Below are 18,934 nucleotides of genomic sequence, written 5' to 3' on the forward strand. Positions count from 1 at the left end.
AGAACAGAGCTAAGCAGAGAAAACTAAACTGACTACTGGGAGAAAGAAGGGCAGAATCAAAGAGAAGCCATGTAGCCCTGCCAGACACAGATGCCAGAACTTTAGCTGGTCATCGTGGCAATACACAGATTAATGGAGAAGGTTTAAATTAAGATATAAGTGTTAGCCAATTAGAAACTAGAGCTAATGGGCTAAGCAGTGTTTTAAATCATATTGTTTCTCTGTGAGTATTTTGGGTCTGAGCTTCCAGGCATCCAGGAAACAAACAAATGGCCTCTTAGAACAGCATAAAATTTATTGTTTACCAATATTTTCCAAATATAATCATTTCTACAATACTAGCAAAAAGTTTTTTACTTTTAAAATAAATTCCTCCTATCCTCATGAGACCAAATAATACTAGATGGTGAGAATATTTAAGAAAGTAGGGATTTAACTTAGGTGGTTGCATGTTTGCCTAATGTGTCAAGCTTTAGTGCATAATACTACATAAACTGGCGGTGGTGACATGTGCCTATAATCCCTGTTCATGGTAGGTAGAAACAAAATAATCAGAAGTTTAAGTTCATCCTGACTGCATTCTGAATTCAAGAGATTCTATCTCAGAAAAACAGAAAGAGAAAAGTACTAGAATGCATGCTGTTTAGTATCTGCCATGGAATTTCAACCCAACCACATATATTCATAAATATGCAGTCATAATTTGTTTTAATTTTCAGTTAAATGCTTAAATTGTGAATTTTTGCATGTATAAATAATTGCTAATAAAACTGGTAAATATTTAAATTTCAATTTTTAGTGTGGTATTCTCTTAACTAAAATTAAATTATTGTTACATCTTTGCCTTTATAAAATCATTTCAATTAAATTCACTTTAGAAAAATTTTGTACAGAAATATTAGCCACAATGGAAACATTATATTCAAATATATATTTATCTGTGATTATATGTAACATATATTTAAAATCTATTGATATAATTAACACATTAAAACTTCTGAGATAATCTTTAATGTGGGAAATATCTATGAGCTATTCACTTAATAACAGCTTATTGCTCAAAATATTTAAGGCACTTTCTTTCATTATTTGAATATGTTAAGCACTTTGGCCTCATTCTTTTCTAATATTTTAGGAGATTTGGGAAAACTTGGGAAGAAGGGGTGCCTTGCTAGAGAAGGTTAAGTATTGGGAGGAAAATCTTTAAAGATATCTTGCTCTAGACTTCTTATGTTGGCCTTAACATCAACAAATCTACTCTGAACCACAACCCCACTGCCATAATGCCTTACCTCATCACAGGCCCCAAACAAAGGGGTTTGCATTGATGATGTCAACCTTTTGAAAAAGAGTTCAAATAAATCTTTTTTTAATATTTTTTTTGACTATTTCTTAACAATACTAAAAGGCAACCAGCATGCAACCTAAAAGCTACATAAAACTGTCAATCTCTATTTTGGCAAATCATTTAATATACCAGGATAATATATGTTGAAAAATGATTTCAGCAAATACTATCTTATTTTCTCAAATTATCATGTGACTAGGACCAAAATTAATATTTGTTTTTCCCTTTAGAAAAATATGATACATCACTCAAATTTATGGAGCATATTTTGTCAAAGAGTGAGTGGTCAATTATATAAACCATGGGTACAGTGACTCAGAAAAAGTCCTTTTATGGAAAACAAATGAGAAATTTAATTGATTTTTTTCTTAACAATCTATATTATCACTGTAGATTTCGCTTACATCAAAAGTAATAAAACTATACATTAAATAATTATCAAATTAACAGCCTTCTCCTGAATTATAGAGCACAATCTGTTCTTATTCAAATCTGTGAACTTTTATTCAGAGTTCCCTTACACTGCAAATGTTCTCTAGATAATCTTAAGCTCTCTGAACATGTATAAGCATGTATATAGTGTGTATATGGAAGAGTGTCAGAATTTATGCTTTTTCTTTCTAATGAATCTTTTCAGTCACTATTTTTATTTTTGAAATCTCCTTGGAAACGAGGCCAACTCATATTGTCCCTTGTATAGCATCATTTCAAAGAGAGTCATTACACATATCAAGCTCCTACCACGTATCCCCACCAAGACCAACTCTATTATACTCCATTTGGAGATCCAACCTCAGCTAGTACTTCATTTTCTTAAGTTTAAAGAAAGCCATGCTTGCCCCCAGATTTGTTACCCTGATTCACATGTTTTAGACATTAAGAGAATACAGTGGAGATACAAATGTGCTTGATAGGCATTTTATTGCCTGCTCAAGAGATCTTCGTTCAAGATATGCTGAAGGCATTAAAAATATAAAGTCAGGAGTCTCTTGGATCTGAGTGACTAGAGAAAAATGTGTGCTGTCTCTTATATATATATCTATCATGATCTCCATTGGACATCAAAGATTTTAAAAAGGAACCCATAGGTTTACATGGCTGTTCCTCCAGCAGGACTAGCCATGCGCCATCACTGCTGGCTCAGTGCTTATATAATGGACCAACAAAGCCACTGCTTCTGATGCTACAAGCTTCATGACATAGTGAGAAACAGTGAAAGATTGTTCATTAATTTATTTTTAGCAGCTATCTCAGTGACTGTTCACAGACAGTACCTAAGGAAATGAGATGCTGGGAAGCAGATACAGAGTACTTTGGCTTTCTCAAAGATAGACTTTTCTGTCTCTTTAAGGAGAGGAATTTTCTTTTGTTTCCAAAATAACCACCAGATTCTTCTAAGTTAATTCTAAGATGTCGTTTCTTTCTCATTGTTGATTAAGATGATAATCCTCCACTGTCAGTGAAAACGTCTATGTCAGGTGGAGAAGCAGAAAAGCAAAATTGCTAAAATTTAACTGACCACTATAGATGTGAGTATTGGTGAACCCTGAGTCAATCAGGTCTAGATTTCTGCTTTTAAATAATAGTCTTAGTTTGGTGTCTACCCAAAGAAGAATTTGTATAAAATAACCCAATGAAAGGTCGGTGGGAAAGGAGTTTGAGAAGTACAAGGTAACAAATGATGTACCTGTTTTTAAAAAAATCAGATTTGGGGAAAGGAAGTACAGTCTGATTAAGAAAATCTTTGAGAATATTTTTCTTTTTTTCATTATTTAATAATTTATTTTATATCCTAACTACAGTTTTCCCTACCTCATCTTCTCTCAGTCCATCTCCCTCAATGACTCTCTGCCTCCTTGACAACCCAAACTGCTCTTCCTCTTTTCATATTTGGATCCCATGGACATCCATAAAACAGCGATATCAAGTTGTAGTAAGAATAAGCACTTCACCTTGTATTAAGGTTGGGCAAGGCGACACAGTATGAGAAATAAGATCCCAAAAGCCAATAAAGAAGTCAGAGTCAGTGCCTGGTCTCACTATTAGGAGTCCCCCAAGAAGTCCAAGCTACACAACTGTTACATATATGCAGAGAGCATAGAACAGTCTCATGCAGGCACCCTGGTTGTCAGTTCAGTCTCTGTGAGCTCCTATGCACTCAAATTAATAGGCTCTGTGGGTTTTCTGGTGACAACTTTGACTTCTGGCTTCCACAATCTTCAGCATGATTCTCCCAGGTTGGCCTATTTTTGACTGTGGGTTTCTGCCTCACTTTCTATCAGTTACTGGATGAAACCTCTCTGATGTCTACTGGGCTAAGAACCAACCTATGTGTAAAGCAAAATATATTTAGACATAATTACATAAACATTTTTTACTCCATTAAATTTGGTTCTACCTAAGTCTCTAGGTCATCTAACATCTGGGGCCTGGCACTCCAGGCAATGTCTTAGGGTTGGCTCAGCTTCCTGGCATAGATCTAAGGCTAGACCACTCATTGACTTTCTACTCCCACAATCTCTGTGCCATGTTGACCCTACCACATCCCATAGGCAGGATAGACTGTAGGTAGAACCCTGTGTTGCTGGGTTGGTGGCCCAGTCCCTCTACTGAAAGGTTTTCCTGGTCACAGAAGATGACCAGTTCAGGCTACAAATCCATAATTGCTAGGAATTTTAGCTAGTGTTATATTTCACTGTGTACCCTCTGATGGACAAGTGGAACAGAACAGGAGAAATATCTCATATAGTACCTAGTACAGTGGATATTCAATAAAAGTAAAAATTCTGTTTATTTACATATGATAATTGAGAAACATCTCTAAATATGTCCAAAAATTTCTATAAATGTTCCAAGGCTATTAGTTCTCTAAGTTAAATAAAAATGGGCCTTGAAATTTACTATTTGTGGCACTTTTATGTTGTAAAATAATTGTTGAATTTGGGAAACAGGGAGTGCTTATAGGTAAGTTGTGAGTCTAGCTTTAAGTCATGAATGGTTATTAAATCTCAGGAAGAATAAAGTTTAAAAGAGAAAAATGCATAAATTATTGGAAAGCGTATTACCAATTCATTGCAAGAGCCCCAGAAGAGAGAGTAAGGATTATTAGACTGTCTCATGATTACTTTGATCAGGCATGCAATGAACAAGTCATTCAATTTTTTTTACCAAGAAAATACAAACACAGTGAAGAAAAAAGGAGTCTGACACAAGGACATCATTAGGAGCTTTCCAGGAAATCTACAACCAACAATTCACTCAGAATCATTACTTGAGCATTGTATACCATGTACCACACTACAAGACTGTGGGCTCCTGTAATATCTATAGCTGAATTTTAGGTGAAAGAAGAATCCTTGTTTGAAATAATGGCGATTATATGCTATATTTCCATGTATAACAAACAAAAGAAATAAAATGCACAGTATAAAATACACTCAAATACAAAATAGATTGTAAATTGACCAATGGGTTTTCTTGCTAAATCATTGAAATTAAATGTTCCTTTAAGATGCCTTGAGATCCAAAGCAAAGCTTTTGCTCCTTCAGGTGATAGTTAACCTGTATTTTGTAGTACTCATTGCATTAAGTGTTACAGATAATTTATTTGATATAGTTACGAGATTTGTTCAGTATATGACAAATAGCCTAGTTTAGGTTTGTGAACATGCTGATAAAACATTATCAAGTTCCAAACTTTCAGAAACACATATGCAAATTAACTGAAATAAAATATACATATCACTTAACTTACAATATGTATTACTGGTTTTTATGTAGAGTCTCTGTTTAAAGACTACATAAAACATTTGCTCAAGTTGAAGATATACTATGTTAATTATTTAACCATGTACAATCCATGTATGCAATTGACCATGTAACATGATTTAATGGGGAAAAACATGCAAATTTTTGGAAGAAAAAGATAGGAACCGTGGGTTATAAGAAAAATTTGTAGGTGAAGTAATGTATATATTGGCTATGTAAAGAAAACAATAAACAATGCCCATGAAATTTAATTTGCCACCTATGATTATTTGACTCCTCTCAAGGCATTTAACTACTGTAATATGAGAAAAGGCCTGTTTCATCTTCCTTTATTGACAATTAAGATTGATTTCAAGATGCCATTGTAAAATTCTCAAATTTTTATATGTAACACATAACTGTGACTAATTACTTTCTATGTCATTGAAATACATCTTCTAACCCATAGTGCTATTTTAAACATTGAAATGATAAGCGAAACAAAAGGACCACTTTGTAATTCAGACTTGGGCAACCAATTAGTGCTGAATATGTTACAACTCTCTGAAAAACAGTTAGGGTGACTTGCTTGTTCATGCCTAAAATATGTCTAAATTGGATGTGGTTGTTAAGGTAGCTGTGATTGGAACTAAGATTTGGTTGAAAAACATCAAGAACATTTTACATAGTTTATTGCCTTTACTATGGAAGGCAAAAGTGATGAAGTGAGATACACACACATATACATATACATATATACGTATAGATATGTATAACTTCTAGAAGTACCGTAGAAGTGATATTTGACATTCTAGGACATGGAGGCTATAGAATTCAAATATCACATTTTCTGACCAAGGAAAGACACCTGAAAGAAGCACTATCAAGTCTAGATAGGTTTTCTATGTAAAAGTTCAGAAAGAATATAGGAGTATAGCTGACTCTGATTTGGTGGAATTGAAAAAGTTGTCATTGGACACCAATCTTTCCTGAAGGCTGTGAAACAAAGTTTGAGCTGTGATTTTCTGTAGTGGGTTTTTATCCATAGTGGATGCAAACATCTTTTGCCCAGTTACCTTTATTTTACTTCTTTGCAATCATTATTCTCCAGGTGGCCATCCACTCAAGTTGCTGTCCCAGAAACAAGTCATTAAATATATCTAGCAGTAGTCAGTAAATATACTCAAGCTAAACCAACTTGCAGGGAGTTCCTATTCAGCAAGGTAGTGGTGGGCTAATGGAACCACTTGAATACAAAATGGGGTTACTTCAGCTGTAATAATTAACATGTTTGAAAACCAGAATTAATAATAATCAAAGCAAGTTCAATTTCAATTACCATTATAAATGTTTGTTTTTACTTTTGCAAAAGCAATTGACATCTAATTAACATGTTTGGATTTGCTGGTGTTTAGACGTTAACCAGATATCTTTAAAACCTTGATGGAGTTATTTATTTAGGATAAGCATATGCACACAATATAATGGCACCTTAACTTCATTGACTTTTATAAGAATTGTAGCCATGGAAATTTTTCATTAATTTATTATCAAAATACATAGAATAGAGTTTTGAGATAATAACATTTTTTTACACCATTTCTTCCTTCCCTTTTTTCCATTCTTGCAAACCCTGCCGAATACCTCATTTGTCTCTTTCAAATTCATGGGTTCCCCCCGAATTAAGTGTTGCATGCATACATATATGAATAAATGGACATTTATACTTCCAAATATTAACTGAATAGTCTGTATAATGTTACTACTGTGTATGTTTTCAGAACATGAGATTATACTACTGGGTAAGACGATTTCACTTACTCTTACCATTTATTAGTTTCATGTACATTTTTGTCTAGAACTGACTCCTTGTGGTTGTTCCTTTCTCCATTTTGGCATGTCTTTTGTTTTCCGTGTTCATTCATGTTTATTCAATCATATTGGTGATACTATGGATGTAGCTTTTGGCATTACTAGAACACACAACCTTAATGCACACTCTCTGATCCTCTAGATCTCATAATCTTGCCACCTCTTTTTCTAAAATAAACACTTAGCCATAAGTGAGGAAGTTGTTCTATAGGTGTGTCTCTTAGGACTGGGTACCATAATTCTTCATTTATATTGGTTATTGTTTTCTGTAATGGTTTACACCTGTTTCAAAGACATGCTTCCTGAATGAGTTTGGCCTCTTTTTGGCCAAATACTTTCTCCAAATTACTTATATTAGAATGTGCAATGGAAGAGCTTCAGGGAATATGATCTACTAAGTAAAATATTTCACAGAAGCCTGAACTATTTTATTAGTTATTACTACATTGTATTGTGGTGTCTGTTTATATGTTAACAATTTTCTGTGGATAACACATATGTTAAAAACCCAATTCTGGAATAATTTCTTTGGTGTGTCTAGCTTACTAAATGATTTCCCAGAAAATAATCATATCAATAGAAGCTATTAAGGCATACTTTAGATATATGCCCAAGAGTGGTATTGCTGGGTCCTGAGGTATGTTCATTCCCAATTTTCAGAGATACCACTATACTGATCTGCAGAGTGGTTGTACAAGTTTGTATTCTCACCAGCAATGGAGAAGTGTTCCCCTTACACCAAATACTCTTTATCAAAAGCTATCCTTGAGTTTTTTGACCTTACCATGTTGATAGGTGTAAGAGGGTATCTCAGAATCATTTTGATTTGCATTTCCCTGATGGCTAAGGATATTGTACATTTTCTTAAGTGTCTTTAAGCCATTTAAGATTCTTCTGTTGAGAAATTTCTGTTTATATATGCACCCTATGTTTTAAACTTGATTATTTGGAATTTTGATCTAATTTTTGAGTTCTTTATATATTTTGAACATGAGTAGGGTTGTTAAATATCTGTCTGATGTAGGGTTGGTTAAGATCTTTCCCCATTCAGTAGGCTGTCTTTTTGTCATATTGACTGTGTCTTTTGCTTTACAGAAGCTTCTCAGTTTCAGGAGGTCCCATTTATTTATTGTTGCTCTTATTGTCTATGCACCTGAAGTTATATTTAGGAAGTGGTCTCCAATACCCTTACATTGGAGGCTACTTCCCACTTTCTTTACTATCAGGTTTAGTGTGGTCAGACTTATATTGAGGTCTTTAATTACTTTGGACTTCAGTTTTGTTCATAGGTATAGATGTGGATCTAATTTTATTCTTCTATTTACATCCAGTTATGCCAGAAACCTTTTGTTGAAGATGCTCAATAATGCTACAAGGGCATTTGTTCAAGTATGTTCACAGTAGCATTATTTGTAATAGCCAAAATATGGATAAAACTTAAATACCCCTTAACCAAAGAATGGATAAAGAAAATGTGGTACATTTAAACAATGTAGTACTACTCAGTGGTTAAAAAAGGAAATGATATCTTGAAATTTTTGTACAAATGAATAGAACTAGAAAATAAACTTCCTGGGTGAGGTAAGCCAGATCCAGAAAGATGAATATGGTATGTATTCACTCATATATGAATATTGTCTGCAAAGCAAAGAATAGCAAGCCTATAGTTCACAACCCCAGAGAAGGTGAGTAACAAGGTGAACCCTAAGGAAAACATATAAACCTCCCACAAAGGGGAAATAGGCAAGATCTCCTGACAAAATTGGCAGTATGGGGCTGGGGAGGAGAAGGGTTTGAGGAAGGATAACTTGAGAGAATTGGATACTCAAAATGTAGGAAGTACAGAGATTTTGAGTAAGGAAAGAGATATTTTGATTGAGGGAGCCATTATGGAGTTTTCAAGAAAACTGGCAGTAAAGAAATCTCCAGGAATCCACAAGGATGATCCCACCTAAGACCCTAAGCAATGGTGGAGAGGTTCCCTGAACTGGCTTTGCCCTATAGTCAGATTGATGAATATTTTAAATATCACCATAGAACCTTCATCCAACAACTGATAGAAACAGGAGCAAAGACATGCAGCAGAGCACTGGACTGAGCTCACAAAGTCCAGCTGAAGAGTGAAAGAGTGAGAATATGAGCAAAGAGGTCAAGACCATGATGGGGACACCCACTTAAATAGCTTACCTGAACTAATGGGAGCTCACCAAATCCATCAGAACAGGGAAGGGATAAGCATAGGACCAAACTGGACCCTAGGAATGTGGGTGACAGTTATATGACTGGGGCACACTGCAGGACCATTGGCAGTGGCATCAGAATTTGTCCCTGCTGCTTATAGTGACTTCTTTGAACCCATTCTCCTTGGATGGATACCTTGTTCAGGCTAAATATATTTGGAAGGGCCTTGGTCCTTCCCCAGAGCAATGTGCTTTGACCTCTTTGGATAGTAGATGGGAGGGTAAGGTGAGGGAGAAAGTTGAGGGAATGGGAAGAGGGGAGGGAATAGGAACTGGGATATTTAAGTAAAATAAAAAGGTAGTTTGTTATATTTTTTCAAAAATAAAATTAAAAAGTTAAAAATAGTCGAATGAATAGATTATCTCTTTGTTATTTGTTACTAAACTCGACATATTTTAGACTGCTAATGTTAACTTAAAATATGACTTAGAGGAAAGACTTCAATGCAGCAATACTATGCATATCAGTAATACAATACCGCAGGACCATACGCAGTAGTTTTCAACATAAACCAGACTAATGTTTGTGTATATATGTGCATACATGTGTGTGTGCACAAGCACACATGTGTGCTTGAATGTGTGTTTTTTTACTTGTCTCCTTATGAAGAGAGAAGTAAAATGAATTTTTATTGGTATGAATATGGTAGAACAGGTTTGAGAAGTGTGAGACCAGAAAGAACATGATAAAAGTCTTTTTCATGAAAATTCCAAAGACTAAATATAAATATTTAAAATAAAGGAATATGTACTAGCCTTGTGTGATATCTAAAATGTAGACCCTCACTCGTGTGGAAAGAAAGTAGCACTTCCTACCTATTTCTACAATGGGTAGAAATGAGTGTGTCATTGAATGCTTATAAAAATATAAAGTGAACACTTCCAGTATGAAATTTTCCTTTTATTTCTTTACACAAAATATGGAAACTCCTGCCAAACAGGGTGCTTTTGAAATATACGCACTGGTTTCAAAGCACTAGCATTTGTGTTGCTTGAGGAAGAAGGAAACATAGGAATCAGGCCACTGCTATCTCCATTTAGACTCTTCCAGTAATGTGACTCAGGGGAACAATCACACTGACTCAGCACAAGTTGTTTTTGTCTATGTTTATATGTGGCTTGAAGTTGCTTGAGCTTCAGTATCTCTGTCCTGTTCTCTATCCCAAGGGTATCGTGAGTTCTCTGACTCAGAGTCAATATTTGGAAGTAGGTAAAAATAGCCTGGCATACAGTTTTTCTATCAAATGAAAGAAAATGCAGCTGAACCAGTTTCTGAAATTAGAAAGCAACCAAGTGCAAATGCCGATAATTCTTTTGCTGCACAGGTCAAGGGCAAATCAGAAGACTAAAAGAGACACCAAAGATTCATATATACAACACAGTTTCCTTGAATGCTGCATTGAGTATATGTTGAGCAAGAGGACAATCTGCCTACTTAAGCTACTTTCAGTGAAAGGAAATACGCAGTCTCACCTGTCAATGCCTTCTGTCCACTTGAGATGCTTTGGTCTTATGTGTTAAGTTGCATGTTCTAAGTTCTCTATACTTATTCCAAGTTGATGATGATCATGTATTCATAATTTTTCAACTTAAGGTTAGATTGTGTCTGATGATTCTTAATACCTATATAGCTTAAAGACTAAGGCTTCATATTTTAAAAATATTAAGCAATCTTAAACAAATGTGCATCAAATGATGACAATGACCTCAAAATGTAAACAATATGTAAGCATCTTTATCAGAGGTAGAAATGTATAGTGTAATATGATAAACATATTCTAAAACTGCATCAATATACAAAATATCTTAAGAAGAGGTAGAAGCATGCATGCACACAATAGGACAAAGTAACTTTTCACAGATGCGCAAATAATTGCAAACAAAACTAGGAGCATATTAAATATAACAAATATAATTTGAATTTGTATCAATATACCAATATAGATCGTGTATAAATCATAGCTCATAAGAAATTTACTATTACTCACTATTATTTTTAATATAAGTTCACACTGATCTACCTATTATCCCATTTTTTTATTGAGATCCCTGAGCTTACTTCATTTCTATCCCAAACACTATACCAGTTATAATCAACCCCTAAAAATGTCCCTAGTCCTAAGGACAAAGTTTGTTGGGAGAGGGGGTATCATTTTCCAGAATTACTTCCAGCTGCAATGGGAGTAATGTTTCTTTGTGATATAAAATTTCTATGTGATCCTGAAAAAACTAAAATGATAATTGAGTTTCAAGATTACTCTCTGGTTTAATTGAAGATAGTTTCTGAGTAGTCAATAGGGTTTTTCCAAAGTTCTTATTTGAAGTTCTGGCCAGAATGTTGTAAGAATGTGCACCATCTCAGCTATCCAGGTTGGAATCATCTTGAGAAGTTTTGTAATCCAAAACCAATCTTAAAGTGGTGCTATCAGGATGATGACATCATAACAACCAGGTTGAATCATTGTTGTAGGGCCCCATCTTCTTTCTGGAGACCTCAAAGATTACTGCAGGAATTTTTTTGCTTATTGTGGAAAACTTAAACATTATTCATATAGACATATATTCAATGAAAACTACCATAGACACAGAGTTGGCATGGAGAAAAGTAAAATTATTTTAAAATCATAATTTTGATAATAATAATCTTTAGATTTTTTTCCTTACTTCTGTCCCATACTGGGAGGTTCCTGATATAAAACAGAAACTGAATTTTTTCTGTTGATAACATGCTTGGATTTAGAGAAAGATAGCCACTGTCCAACTCCAAAGCCAGTTTTGATTTTTAATAAGTGAAGACTACTTTTATATGTATGTCAATATGATCTTACCACACAGTGGAGATTGATATAATAAGTCAGATATCTCTTTGCTTGGCAGTTCTTTCTGGATAGCTATTTTGTTTAACAATCTAGAAGTATAAAGTCTTTTGACTTTTTGGAGATGGGTATTTACTTGCAAAAAGAAGAACAGAATCCTGCCCCAACCCTTACAATGTTTCCTTATAATTTGGAGGACTGTCTACTTTGAATATGAGCTATCATTTCTCTTTATCAAGAGGTTTATCCTTTTCAAAGAAGGGTTTTGTTCAAATAAATTATATGATCAGGTTTTATGCCAACAGTGAGCTATAGATTGGAAGCACTCTTTGGAAGTCATTAGAGTCTGCAATCAATCTCTCCTGATTTGTGTTTTTTGTGTTCTAATTTTCTGTAAGCATATTTTATCACTTAGATAATTGATAGAATCGCCTCTTTATATTTGTTCAGTAGCAATTTGTAATCCCCAACTAGACAAAACTTTCTTTACTTCTTCAAACATTATTTCTAAAGTATTTACATATGAATAAGATAGAAAATGCGATCCATATAAGGTTAAATTACAGATTCAGAATAATGTTTATGTATTATTTCCAATGGCTGAATTACAAAATATTGGCACATGGTGAGGCTATTTAACATTCCCTGAGGACTCTCTATTGATATCTCTTAGTAGACTGAGAATTATTACAAGTAGGCACTGTGAAGGCAAAGTTTTCTGTCTCTTCATGCAAAAGTATAGTGAAGAAACAATCTTTTAAATCAATATCTTTAAGAGGCCATCATTTATGCAATAGGCAAGGGAAAGAATTTCAGATTGTAGACGACCCAGTGGCTGAATCACCTTTTTAAAATCTCTTAGATCTCTCGCCATTTTCAATTTTCTAGATTTGTTTTAAAAAGCAGTTACAGGAGAATTCCAAGGGCTGGCTGATTCTTCAATATAATGAGCATCTAGTTGCTCTTATACTGGTTGTTCTAAAGCCTGCAGCTTCTCTTATTTTTAAAGGTCATGTTTACCCCATGTAGTTTCCTAGTTAAATATTTTAAAATTAGGGCCATTGGTACCTCTAAAAGTTTGCTAGTAGTTCTGTGTTTTTACAGCCTGAATGGTTGGTGACTCTTTTTTTATGGTACCTTATAATATCTTCCCAGAAGCATGACATGGTTTATATTCCATTTCTAAGACTGAAGGAATGTTAATCTGAGGTATTCCGTTGTTGCAAGAGATCACAACACCATAGGTTCACTGTTAAATTAGCCACATATGGCCTCAATTTTCCTCTTTGTTCTTCAGGTCCTATGCATTCAACCCATCTTATGCTTTGTTTTACTTGAGATAGGGTTTAAATTTCTTGGAACTGAACATTTTCCTCCTGAAGAGGACAATTAAGATGCCAAGATTCTGGAGTAATAATAGTCACATCTGCATGGGTGTCCAGTAATCTTTCAATTAGTAAGGTATTTATTTGTACTCTCAACTTTGGACTTTGATGATTTATAAAAGTCTGCAAAAATATGTTTCTTATTTTCTATAGAAATTTTTGATTCATACTAAATATTCATTTTATCATCCAGGGCAGTATGTTGGATTGTTTTATTTTTTTCAACAGGCACTGGATTTTCGAATTTTCCTTAGGAGGCATTTCCTCTATAGTGACTGAAAATTACTGGACCATGTTTGACCTGGGGGCCTGCAAAAAATCCTTCAAGGAGTTTTCCAAAGGCAACTGATTGCCTTGTTTTTCTCTTGTTGATCTACATTCATTGGTACAATATTGTCCTTTGCTGAATCTTCTACATAGTCCAGAAAATTGAGACTTCTGTTTTTGTCATTCCCAGAAAAAAAAAAGGCATTCCCAGGTCCAATGCTCATCAGTATATGATCAGCACATAAGAATATATTAGAATTGTGGATAACTTCTTTCAGATTTTGCTTCATTTGGGGTTTACTTTTGTCATTTTGATTTTTTTTTTTGCTTATAAGTTTTGGTTTCTGACTTTGTATTTTTATGAGTTTTGTTTTGGTGTGTTTTGTTTTAACTGTTTTTCATATTTTTTTTTAATTCTGTTTTTTTTTGCTTTCTGTTCTAAAAGAATTAAATGGGAGTGGAGTGGGGAGAATCTGAGATTAATCAGGAAAACAGAAAGTTATGAGAATGTATTGTATAAAAATTTACAATAAAAAAATTAATATTCACCATTTACTTTATAATTTAAAAGAGAGATATTTTGTGGATAACTATCTCCCCATTAAATAAAAAGTTTAAAATAATTTTAAATGATAAAAGATATTGTTGTTCTTTTCCTGGGCATTACAGGGATCTTTCTTGGATCTTAGAGAGAATTAGAAGGCTTTGGTTTAAATCCTTTCTGCCAAAATTGAAGTCCATATTGTCTTTTGAACTTGCTTGAGTTTAGATTATGAGACACCATAGAATGGGGAAAAATACATCAATGATACTTAATTCTCTACTTTTCATCATATTTGGAGTATATTTTTGTTCCAAGACATATTCTGTATAGCTTTTAAAGTGCATCCAGTCAAGCTAAGCAAACCATATTTTACGTAAAATGTAAGTATATCTCAAATTTCAAGCATTTGCTGATATATTTTCTGTTTTCTTTTGTGTTAAAATACAGAAAAATGTTGGGTCAACAGCTAAAAAAAACTTTTAAATGTTTTTGTGTTTACATTTGTTTTTTAAAAATATTGATTTCTTACTTCAGTCAGAGAAGCAGGAAGACTAACTGCAGATCTTTTCCTCTCCCTCCAATCGTCCAAATCTAATCTCACAGTCTCATTTCCTGGTCTGTGCCAGACCTTCTGCTATTTACTCTCTACCCCCATTCCAAGTGGGTTAAGTATTTCCTGGTGGAATACCGTGCTTTTCTCTCACCTGTGAACTCACTTTGCCACTCTTCCTAGTTATTTTCATACTAAGTGCCAGCTACCAATAACTAGAAAACAATTTACCTGGAAACCTCAGAGTCCACAAGATCTCAGGACAATTTCCTATCAGGGAACACATGGCCACCAAACTCATGTAATGACCAAATGTGGCAACAGAAATCAAGTCACAAAAACAAACACCCATCCAAGTCAACACCATATGTCAGCACCTAGCATTATAATTTTTCCAAGCCTATTATATGGCAAGAAGCTAAGGAGGTTATAAAGAAAAGTCCTACTTGTACTTTCTATAACCAAATACTCTTACCTGCGCGGAGTAGCCAAATGGCACTCAAAGGAATGAAATCTGACAGATGAATGTGTTACACTTTGCAGAATTTGGAAAATTATAAATATGTACAACACACCATTGACACTTTTCAATCAGGTTTTCAATGAGCAACTGCCTTGAGCCAGGTAGGAAATCCAAGCAGAGGGACAGAGAGAAAGAAGGTGGAGTAAGGGAGATGCTAGCGGCTGACAGGGAAGCAAGATGTGAGATAACAAGCCACAAGCCTCACGGTAAAATATAGAATAATAAAGATTGGTTAAAATAGTTACAAGAGCTGGTTAATAATAAGCCTGAGATAATAGACCAAATTGTTTGTAATTATTATTAGGTTTCAAAGTGGTTATTTGGGAACTGACGGACAGGAGACAAATGTCCAGCTACAAACTACAGTAAAAGAAAATATAACTATTCCAATTAATAATGATAATAAAAATAAAAACTAATAATACGTGGCTCTTAATGACCTCCTACTATATTAACAGATCAGTGCCTTCCTCAGTCGTCAGCAAAGAGGCTTCCTCTAGCAGAAGATGAAAATGAATGCAGAGACTCCCAGTTAGACATCTTGCAGAGTTACGTTGGAGCACTCCATCCTAAATGGTCTCTTTCTATCAATTACCTCGCATTGTGGCTCAAGGAATCTTGTAGAAGAGGAGGCAGAAAGCACATAAGAACCAGAGAGCTGTTGGACACCAACCATAAAACATGGTCTTCTAAATAATCATGAGCAAAACTCGCATGAATTCAAAGAGGTTGAAAGAGCTTGCACAGCACCTAAATGGGTCTCCACAAGGACCTGTGAGTGTATATTATGGCTTCCAGTTGGTATTTTTATGGGATTTCCAAGTGTGGAAATGAGTGGACCTCTGTTTATATAGCTTCTCTTGAGACACTTTTCAATTTTTTGGTTCAATTACAATGTGCCTATTTTTATATTATTATGTGTTATTACACAATACTGTATTTTATTATCATTCCCTAGAAACCCATTTCTTTTAGCTAGAGAAAGAAAGGGAGTAGACCAAGATGTGAAGGAATATGAGTGAGTATTGGTAAGAGAAGAGGGAGGGGAAAACATACTCATGACACATTATGTGAGGGAAAAATATTTCAATATAAAGGGAAACATATTTATGAAAACCATCCATCTAATAAGTGGTGTGTGTTTCTAATAGGAAACAAAAGTGACACATACTGATGCCATCTTTAAAGGTTGGTCTCAATTCACTTTGTCATAAGATATGGCATGCTTCAAATATTAGTCCTTGTTCTCTTGATTTATTTTTTTTTTAAAAAAATGGTCTCCTTTCTTAAGCCATGTCTGGCCTGAAGCTCACTATGTAGAACAGGCTGGCATTGACTTCCATGGTGTACACATGTCCCTACCTCCACTATACTTGGGTAAGAGGTTTGTGGCAGCAAGACCAGTTCCTCTCTTATAAATTTCTCAAACCCCAATATATATCACAGGGACTGTACCAAACTGTGTCCCCAATATGGCCATGATCTGCTGCCTCCATCCTTATTACCTTTTCCAAGTTATATTGACTTGAGCATTACACAGCTGTTGTTCTCTAGTTGTTCATGTTTCTTCATCTTCCCCTTTCTCATTCTTTAACTCTTCCTTCTTCAGCTCCTTTCCCCCTTCTCTGTTCCTACTTATCCTCAGCCTCCCCACTTTTCCTTTCTTACTCTTCTTCCACAGCCGTAAATCAAAACCAGGGTCTTTCATCGGTTTTTCAAGTGCTCCAACTCTGTGCTATACCCCAACCTCAGACTGTTCTTTATTCAACAACCACAAATCAAATTATAGTGATTCCAAAGCCCAGATGATGACCTGCCAGCCCCCAATGGACACAACATATTTCCACAGCCTTCCCCACTTTGTAAAGGCTGTATTTTCTGGAACTACAATTCCACTCTAGTTACATCACAGTGATAGTGGCTTTCTTGTTGATCCCCAAACGCAGTGGACAATTCTTAGGTGTAATGATAGGTAATGTGCTTTTTTCCATTCATTATTTCCTTGTTGCATATTTCTATGTTTATTTTCTATGGTGGTTTGAATGAAAATGGCCCCCAAAGGCTTATAGACTTGAATTGTTAATCACTAAGGAGCGATAATGTTTGAAATAATTAGGAAGTGTGGCTGTGTTGGAGGTTGTGCATCACTGTGGCGGGAGCTTTGAAGTTTTGAGCTTTTAAAAATCCCATTCCATGCCCAGAGTCTCTTCTTTCCTGTTTCCTGATGATCCAAATGTAGAACTTTCAGCTACTTCTCTTGCACCATGCTTTCAATCATGATAATAATAAACTAAACCTCTTAAACTGTAGGCAAGCCTCAATTAAATACTTTTTTAAGAGTTACTCGAGTCATGGTGTCTCTTCCCAGCAGAAAAACGATCTTTTGACCTGGTCCTTCCCAGTGTACAATGGAAAACTGTTTGTTCATTTAGACAATCCTTACTCTTTCACGCTTTATTTTCCTTCCCGTTGTTTCTCGACATTTGTCATTCTGTGTGCCGTAGACATTGTCCATCGTATGTCACTGGGATGTCAGTTAAGCAAGAGCATAACCTGTTCCATCCTCTTCACATTTCTGTCTCAGTGCTTGATGCTTAGTAAGTGCACAAGATATCTTTTGCTGAGTGTCTGCATCCTGATGACACCCATGAAACCTTAAGACATTGCCTGTGGGTGTTAAGTTATTAATGGCACTTGGCTCCTCACTTAACTTTATTTTGAAATGTTAACTTAAAAATCCTTTTACTTCTTTGGTTAGTTCCATCCTTTTCGATTTTTTTTGGGGGGGGTGGATTTTCATGGTAAAGGATGGTTTTCTTGACTTCTTTTTCAGAATGTTTGTTATTGGTGTGCACAAAACTTATTATTTTTAAATGCTACTTTTATAAACTTTGCTGATAAAGGTGCATCAGTCCTAAAAGTTTTCTGTAGGAGGCTTTTGTATCTCTTACATACATGATAGCTCGAATGTACACCTTCCTTTTATTAGACATAGATAATTTGAAAACATACTTTACTACTACTACTGCTACTGCTACTGTTACTGTTACTACTACTATTAGTTTTATACCAGGGCTCTGAAAGCATGTTTCATGCCGGTGTTCTTAGGTACGTTTCCATTCATGACCCCTTTTTACCCAAGTAAAATTTGTGCAACACTGTATATACTGGTATATAAATAATTTATTTTTAATATTAATAAATTTAATAAATAAATATAAATTTAATAATAATTTAATATATAAAATTCATTAATGTAAATTGGCATTCTAAAGTGTATTTAATATTTCGGGGGAAAATGCACAATACCATTCAGTTGCTATGATACAGTGTCAAGAAACTTGAGAGTATAAACTTAAGAATCTCACAATAGGGTGATATAGTTTGTTTTCTGATAAATACCACAATTTTTGTTTGCCTGTGTCCTTGCTGAGCCTTACCAGAAAATATAGACTAAAAATGGAAAATAATGGGCCACAAAACCTTTGATGAATGTTTCCCATTTTGAGATTTATGATCCAAGGTATTTTGACCCAAAAGAGTTCAGGCACAGCTACTGAACTGAAGTCACTTGTCTGTATCAAGATGCTGAGCTTTAACTCAATAATAATATTCCCCAGATGCTTGGGGTAGAAAATAGTA

The sequence above is a fragment of the Myodes glareolus genome, chromosome 22, assembly GCF_982192425.1.
Source record: "Myodes glareolus chromosome 22, mMyoGla1.1, whole genome shotgun sequence".
Taxonomy (NCBI): domain Eukaryota; kingdom Metazoa; phylum Chordata; class Mammalia; order Rodentia; family Cricetidae; genus Myodes; species Myodes glareolus.